General features: G+C 48.3%; 1 protein-coding gene across 1 annotated transcript in view; it reads left to right on the top strand.

Annotated features, from left to right (window-relative positions):
* The first annotated feature begins 2,302 nt into the window (after nucleotides 1-2,302).
* The window catches only part of unc93b1 (unc-93 homolog B1, TLR signaling regulator), a 37,359-nt gene continuing 32,477 nt past the window's right edge, over nucleotides 2,303-7,184 (top strand). The window contains exon 1 of the mRNA XM_087984342.1: nucleotides 2,303-2,991. The gene's annotated coding sequence lies outside the window, so the exon portion shown is untranslated. The remainder of the gene's footprint in view (nucleotides 2,992-7,184) is intronic.

Genomic DNA, 7,184 nt, shown 5'->3' with positions numbered 1-7,184 from the left:
CCTCTGAAGAGTAACCCACCCAGACCTATTCCCCTACATTCACCCCTGACTAATGCACCTAACACTCTGGGCAATTTAGCATGGCCAATTCTCCCTAACCTGCACATCTTTAGATCGTGGGAAGAAACTGGAGGAAACCCACGCAGACACGGGGAGAATGTGCAAACTCCACACGGACAGCTGCCCGAGGCGGGAACTGAACCCGGGTCCCTGGCGCTGTGAGGCAGCAGTGCTAACCACTGAGCCCACCGTGCCACCCCCTCCTGCCGGATACAAACCCCTTGGATTCATTGACATCGAGGTAGAAGGGCTGGGTGTCGTCTGGGACCCCCCGCCCCCCAGGGCAGGAACAGAGACTAGTCGCTGTTTTCAATCGGTGAATGCCTGTTCCAACTTTGGTGTCCTTAGCTGTCTGCTCAGGTGATGATACCTCCCATAGGGGCTCACCAGTGGCACGGTGGTCTGAGATCCAATGCCTGCAATGATTCACCATTCCCTGGAAAGCCTGCAGCTGAGTGGCTGGTGGGGGAAGTGTGAGAATTCGTATCCCAAGCAGTTTACTTTGACTTGGCAGAGTTGCATTTTCTCCGTTGAAACCCTGCCTTCAACGGGACAAATGAGACTTGTTCTGGGGTGGTCCTTCTCCCAAGGATTCGGGGTCCCGCAACCTCATGAACCTCTGGTTCGAGCTGGGAATACAGAACAGACTGCAGCACTGACAAACACAGCAACAGACAGGACGGACAGATGAGACAAATACAGGACAAACACAAGGCAGACAAACAAAAGAACAGGGCCCCTGTCAATTTCCTTCAAGCTGAGGATCTCAGGATTAAAGCTTAATCTGCGGTCTTTCCGTCTATCATGCCAGGCTTCCACTGCCCATCCATCTTTCCCCTGGCTGGATCAGGTTCATTCCCCAATCCTGGTTCAAGTTGGATCACGCGTCTTCCAAATTAGTTAAAATTTAGGTGACCAATTTAGGAGTTTACCTGACTAGCTCCTCACGCCAAGCCCGTGGTTGCTCAGTGCCGAATTGCCGCAGTAGTTGGATTAGAATTGTGCCTGCCCTCCTCAATTGTCCAGCCTTTCTCTAGGTCTGACTCGCCAGGTCCGAATTGGGCTAAATTTAAAATGGCAGGTTCGCTTACCCTGTTGAAAGAAAAGGGGCTGCTGACTAAATCCAAACTGTAGGAGAAATTAGTCCAATAAACACAGAGAGCGTGGAATGTCCTGCCCGCTAATGTAGTCAACATTAGGGAGATTTAAACAATCCTTGGATAAGCACATGGATGATGACGGGATAGTGTAGGGGGAAAAACAATGACTGCAGATGCTGGAAACCAGATTTTGGATTAGTGGTGCTGGAAGAGCACAGCAGTTCACGCAGCATCCAAGAAGCAGCAAAATCGACGTTTCGGGCAAAAGCCCTTCATCAGGAATAGGGGACGAGCTGAGAATAGTTCACAGGTTGGCGCAACATGTGCAGTGGCACAGTGGCACTGCTGCCTCACAGCACCAGGGACCCGGGTTCAATTCCCGCCTCGGGCAACTGTCTGTGTGGAGTTTGCACATACTCCCTGAGTCTGCATGGCTTTCCTCCGGGTGCTCCAGTTTCCTCCCACAGTCACAAAGATGTGCAGGTTAGGGTGAATTGGCCATACTAAATTGCCCACAGTGTTAGGTGAAGGGGTAAATGTAGGGGAATGGGTCTGGGTCGGTTGCTCCTAGGAGGGTCGGTGTGGACCTGTTGGGCTGAAGGGCCTGTTTCCACACTGTAAGTAATATAATCTAATCAAAAAAGCAGCGATCACAAAACACAGACTGAAGTGAAATGAACAAATAGTTTATTAACACAGCGATATCGCGGAAGAGAAATTGACTAAGCTGAAACAGCACAGTCTGTCCAGATAGCCGAAACTCTCTTCCCTGAGCAGAGAATCAAGCCAGGATTTTTTTTCTTTTTTTTAGTGCTGTGTGCTCTCCCGGTTATATTTTTTTCCCCTCTTTCCTCTGTTAATCTTTTTATTTAACCCCCACACTACCACCTAAGTGCGGTAGTGCTTATTTTATCCCCAGCACCCATGGTGTGTGTGTGCAGGTGTGAGACACAGTGAAAGACACAAAGTGCATGAATCTTTATTCAATTTCCACCACCAGGAAGTTAGGAAAACACCCGGGTGGCCAGTGACAAACACTACCCTTCACATCAAAGGACAGTGTGATCAAAACAGTGAAGGGTAGGGTAGGTGCTAAATCAAAGAGAGAAATGATCAAGCCAGGTTTTATACGGATATTGTGCAATGGTGCTAATCGAAAAGCGGGAAAGTACAATGATCAAGTAATCCAGTTACCATGGTGATAATCACATAGCAATTATCAGAAGAATGCCCTGAATGTGGATACAATAAAGCATTCTGGCAGCATCAGTCAGTCTTTAATGGGACCAGGAGATTCCAGCTGTCTTCCCGGGTAGGTGAGAATGTCCCTTTCCTTGGCAGTAAGATGTTTCCATTGTTTCTCTTCTGTGAGCGAGGTATTCTAGTGCCTCTCCGTCTGACCTCTGTCCTTTCTTTGTTATCACTGGGGTATGAGACTGCCCTTAGGGCTTTGGGACAGCTGTGTTTATCGGATCCAGAAAGTGTACTCCCCGGTCTGCGAGTGCTACGGTCATGCCGGGTAGCCCTTGTCAGCCTGTTTGGTCATTGCTGAGGCATTCTGGGTGTTTCTTGTACGGTTTGGACAGGCTTGATCTCCTGTGTTCTGTGTGGCCATGCTGTGGGTAGGGGCAGGGCGGCAGATCTCTGCCCAAACTCACTTTCGCTTCTACGATTATACGCTGGATGCAGATGCCATCAGGAGCTGAAAGTCACTCCCACTGCGGCGGCCAAGAGTCGGTGTGAGGGCCGTCCCATCGATGCCTCACTGTCCCCCCAACCCCCACAAATCCGCACTGGGCTCTGCCGCTACGACTGAGCTGTTCCCCAACAGGTAAGTAAAATCCAAGAGATCGATAAAACGCAAAGGAAGAAAAAGAAAAGAAAAGTGGACAGAGTAGACAAGCCCCGGGCTCAAAAAGCCCTACTCCACCACCATCTTGCTGAAAGAAGTTTTTTTTCTCTCCGTGATTTATGTTCAGGCACAATCACAATCATGCACTTGTTTCCAGCCACTTCCTCACTATCTATTGGGTTGAAGTTGTGGAAAGAAACTTTACGCAGAGAGTGGGAAGGGCGTGGAATAGCCTACCTGCTAATGCAGTCAACTTTAGGGAGATTTCAACATTCCTTGGAGAAGCACATGGATGATTTTGGGATAGTGTAGGGGGAACGAGCTGAGAATAGTTCTCAGGTCAGCGCGACATTGAGGGCCGAAGGGCCTGTTCTGCGCTGTATTGTTCTCTGTTCTATGACAGGCAGAGCAGAGATTTGAACCAACGGGCACCGATTTGGATTGGGAGCAAAACTTGGAATTGGACTGGAAGTGCAAATCAATATCCAATTAGAACTTTCAATGGAGCTGGAGGCTTGAACGAGATTCGAAAAGAGCAGGAGGTGACAGTCAAAGATGGTATCTTTCATTTAAGAACAAACAGACTGAGAGCCACAGAGGAGATTGAAGAAGAAGAGAGGCTACAATTGAATGTGGAGGTGAAGAGCACAGAACTGAGTGCCAGAACTGAGCTTGTAACAGAGCGTGGGCAGAGGGCAGGAGCAGAGAGATGAAGCAGAGAATCAAAGAGCAGGTGCACCAAGACAAGAGTTCACAGGAGGTGACATTCAAAGGGGAGCTGAAAGCAAGAGCAGGAACAAGAAGGATCAGTGATTGAAAAAGAGTGTTACAGGGTTGAGGAGCTAAATAGCATTCTACAATTCCTGTGTTAACAAGATCAAAGGTGAAATGGTCACCCTCCTGATTTCTTTTTCGAATAGTGTCAGGGGAATTAAATGTTTTTCCATGTCTCCATGTCCCAAGAGAGTTCATTTTTTTAGATTAGATTAGATTCCCTGCAGTGTGTGAACAGGCCCTTCGACTCAACCAGTCCACACCGACCCTGCGAAGAGTAACCCACCCCGACCCATTTCCTTCTGACTAATGCACCTATCCCTAGGGGTAATTTAGCGTGGCCAATTCACCCTAACCTGCACATCCCTGAGTACTATGGGTAATTTAGCACGGCCAATTCACCCTAACCTGCACATCCCTGAGCACTATGGGTAATTTAGCATGGCCAATTCACCCTAACCTGCACATCCCTGAGCACTATGGGTAATTTGGCACGGCTAATCCACACATCCCTGAGCACTATGGGATTGAACCTGGGACCCTGGTGCTGTGAGGCAGCAGTGCTAACCACTGAGCCACCGTGCCACCCCCATCTTGTACCTGTTTATAAAGATTGAGGAGTTTAGATCTCCTGTGCAATTACAACAGACCAGAATAAAACAATGCCTGGGAAGGTGTTCCCAAATTGTTGTTTGAAAGGGAATTCCAGGATTTGGTCAAACGACAAGAAGAAAAATTGACAAGGTAACTCCAAGTTGAAATGGTATGCACTTGCAGAGAAATTTGCAGATGGTATTTTCTCATGTATCAATTGCCTGTGTTCTCGCTGGTAGAGATCATGAGTTTTGAAATGTGCTGCCTAAGAAGTTGATGAGTTGCAACCCTCCATTGGAATTGGAGGCAGTGATTACTGAAGCTGAAGGATAGCGTGCTGAATAAGTGGGTTGCTGTCCCCTGAATGGGTGGCACAGTGGCTCAGTGGTTAGCACTGTTACCTCATAGCACCAGAGTCCCAGGTTCGATACTGAGCCACCTGCACAGTCTCCTCCTGAGCAGGAGAGTCAACGTTTTGGGTATAAGCCCTTCATTCCTGATTGGAAGATTTTGGGTGGCACGGTGGGCTCAATGATTAGTACTGCTGCCTCATAGCACCAGGATTCCAGGTTCGATTCCAGCCTCGGGTGACTGTCTGTGTGGAGTTTGCACATTCTCCCCGTGTCTGTGTGGGTTTCCTCCGGGTGCTCCAGTTTCCTCCCACAGTCCAAAGATGTGCAGATTCGGGTGAATTGGCCATGCTAAATTACCCATAGTGCTCACGGATGTGCAGGTTAGGGTGAATTAGTCGTGCCAAATTACCCATAGTGCTCAGGGATGTGCAGGTTAGGGTGGATTGGCCGTGCTAAATTACCCATAGTGTTCAGAGATGTGCAGGTTAGGGTGATTTGGCCATGCTAAATTACCCATAGTGCTCACGGATGTGCAGGTTAGGGTGAATTAGTCGTGCCAAATTACCCATAGTGCTCAGGGATGTGCAGGTTAGGGTGGATTGGCCGTGCTAAATTACCATAGTGCTCAGGGATGTGCAGGTTCGGGTGATTTGGCCGTGCTAAATTACCCATAGTGCTCAGGGATGTGCAGGTTAGGGTGGATTGGCCGTGCTAAATTACCCATAGTGCTCAGCGATGTGCAGGTTAGGGTGATTTGGCCATGCTAAATTACCCATAGTGCTCACGGATGTGCAGGTTAGGGTGAATTAGTCGTGCCAAATTACCCATAGTGCTCAGGGATGTGCAGGTTCGGGTGATTTGGCCGTGCTAAATTACCCATAGTGCTCAGGGATGTGCAGGTTAGGGTGGATTGGCCGTGCTAAATTACCCATAGTGCTCAGCGATGTGCAGGTTCTGGTGATTTGGCCATGCTAAATTACCATAGTGCTCAGGGATGTGCAGGTTCGGGTGATTTGGCCGTGCTAAATTACCCATAGTGCTCAGGGATGTGCGGGTTAGGGTGATTTGGCCATGCTAAATTACCCATAGTGCTCAGGGATGTGCAGGTTCGGGTGATTGGGCCGTGCTAAATTACCCATAGTGCTCAGGGATGTGCAGGTTCGGGTGATTTGGCCATGCTAAATTACCCATAGTGCTCAGGGATGTGCAGGTTCGGGTGATTTGGCCATGCTAAATTACCCATAGTGCTCAGGGAAATGCAGCTTTGGTTGATTTGGCCATGCTAATAGTGTTAGGTGCGTTAGTCAGAGGGAAATGGGACTGGGTGGGTTACTCTTCGGAGGGTCGGTGTGGACTGGTTGGGCCGAAGGGCCTGTTTCCATACTGTAGGGAATCTAATCCAATCTAATCTTTAGAAGGGGTGCAAAGGAGATTGACCAGGCTGCTACCTGGACTGGAGGGCATGTCTTCTGAAGACAGACTGGAGGAGGTTGGGCTTTTCTCCTTGCAGCAAAGAAGGATGAGAGGGGACTTGATGAGGAGTGGGTAGATAGAGTGGATAATAGAGACTTTTCCTATTATCCACTATGCCAATTACAAGGGGGCATAACCTTAAGGTGATTGGAGGAGATGTTTAGGGGAGATGTCAGAGGTAAGTTCTTTACACAGAGAGTGGTAGGTGCATGGAATGCACTGCCAGCAGTGGGAGTTTGACCTCTTACCAGCAGTTTGTGCTCTCCAAGGGTCCACTGTCAAAAAGCAGAGATGACCATTAGCTCAGTGTATCGATCAACCAGCTGGGGAGTCTTCACCTCCTTTATTAGGATTGTGTTCACTCACAGTGTTTATGTCTGTACCCGGAGTGCCTCCTTGTGCTTCTGCTGAACAGCTTCAATTAGATCGGACGGAAGGTGGTTCTCAATCATAGTCATTCAAGAATAAATACAATTCTCTATTCTTCTTTGCAAAATAGTGAAGTATTGTAACATTTAATTCACAGCTTCAGTGGAGGTTCATATTTAACTTAAGTCTCAATTACTGGGGACCTTATTGGAAAGCTAAATAAAAGTCAAATGAGGCTGGAAAAACACAGCAAGCCAGGCAGCATCAGAAAGGGAAGTTGACATTTCAGATCGAGATCCTTCATCAGAATTGGGGAGGGGGAAGGGAGCTCAGAATTAAATGATGGGTTGGGGGGGCTTAGGGCTGGGGGGGACTATAGTGATAGTTGGATGCAGGTAGGGCTAATTGTGATAGGTCAGTGGAAAGAGTGGAGCGGATAGGTGTGAAGGAAGATGGAAAGCTAAGGTCAGGTCAAGGAGGTGAGGAGAAGGCCAAAAGTGGGTACTGCAGATGCTGGAAACCAGAGTAGAGATCAGAGCTTCAGTGGAGGTTCATATTTAACTTAAGTCTCAATTACTGGGGACCTTATTGGAAAGCTAAATAAAAGTC

Source organism: Chiloscyllium plagiosum, unplaced genomic scaffold (assembly GCF_037043375.1).
Source record: "Chiloscyllium plagiosum isolate Xiang-an unplaced genomic scaffold, Cpla_swu_hap1 HiC_scaffold_48, whole genome shotgun sequence".
Lineage (NCBI taxonomy): Eukaryota > Metazoa > Chordata > Chondrichthyes > Orectolobiformes > Hemiscylliidae > Chiloscyllium > Chiloscyllium plagiosum.
Note: the sequence above shows the minus strand (reverse complement) of the source record. Positions and strands in the feature narration are given on the sequence as shown.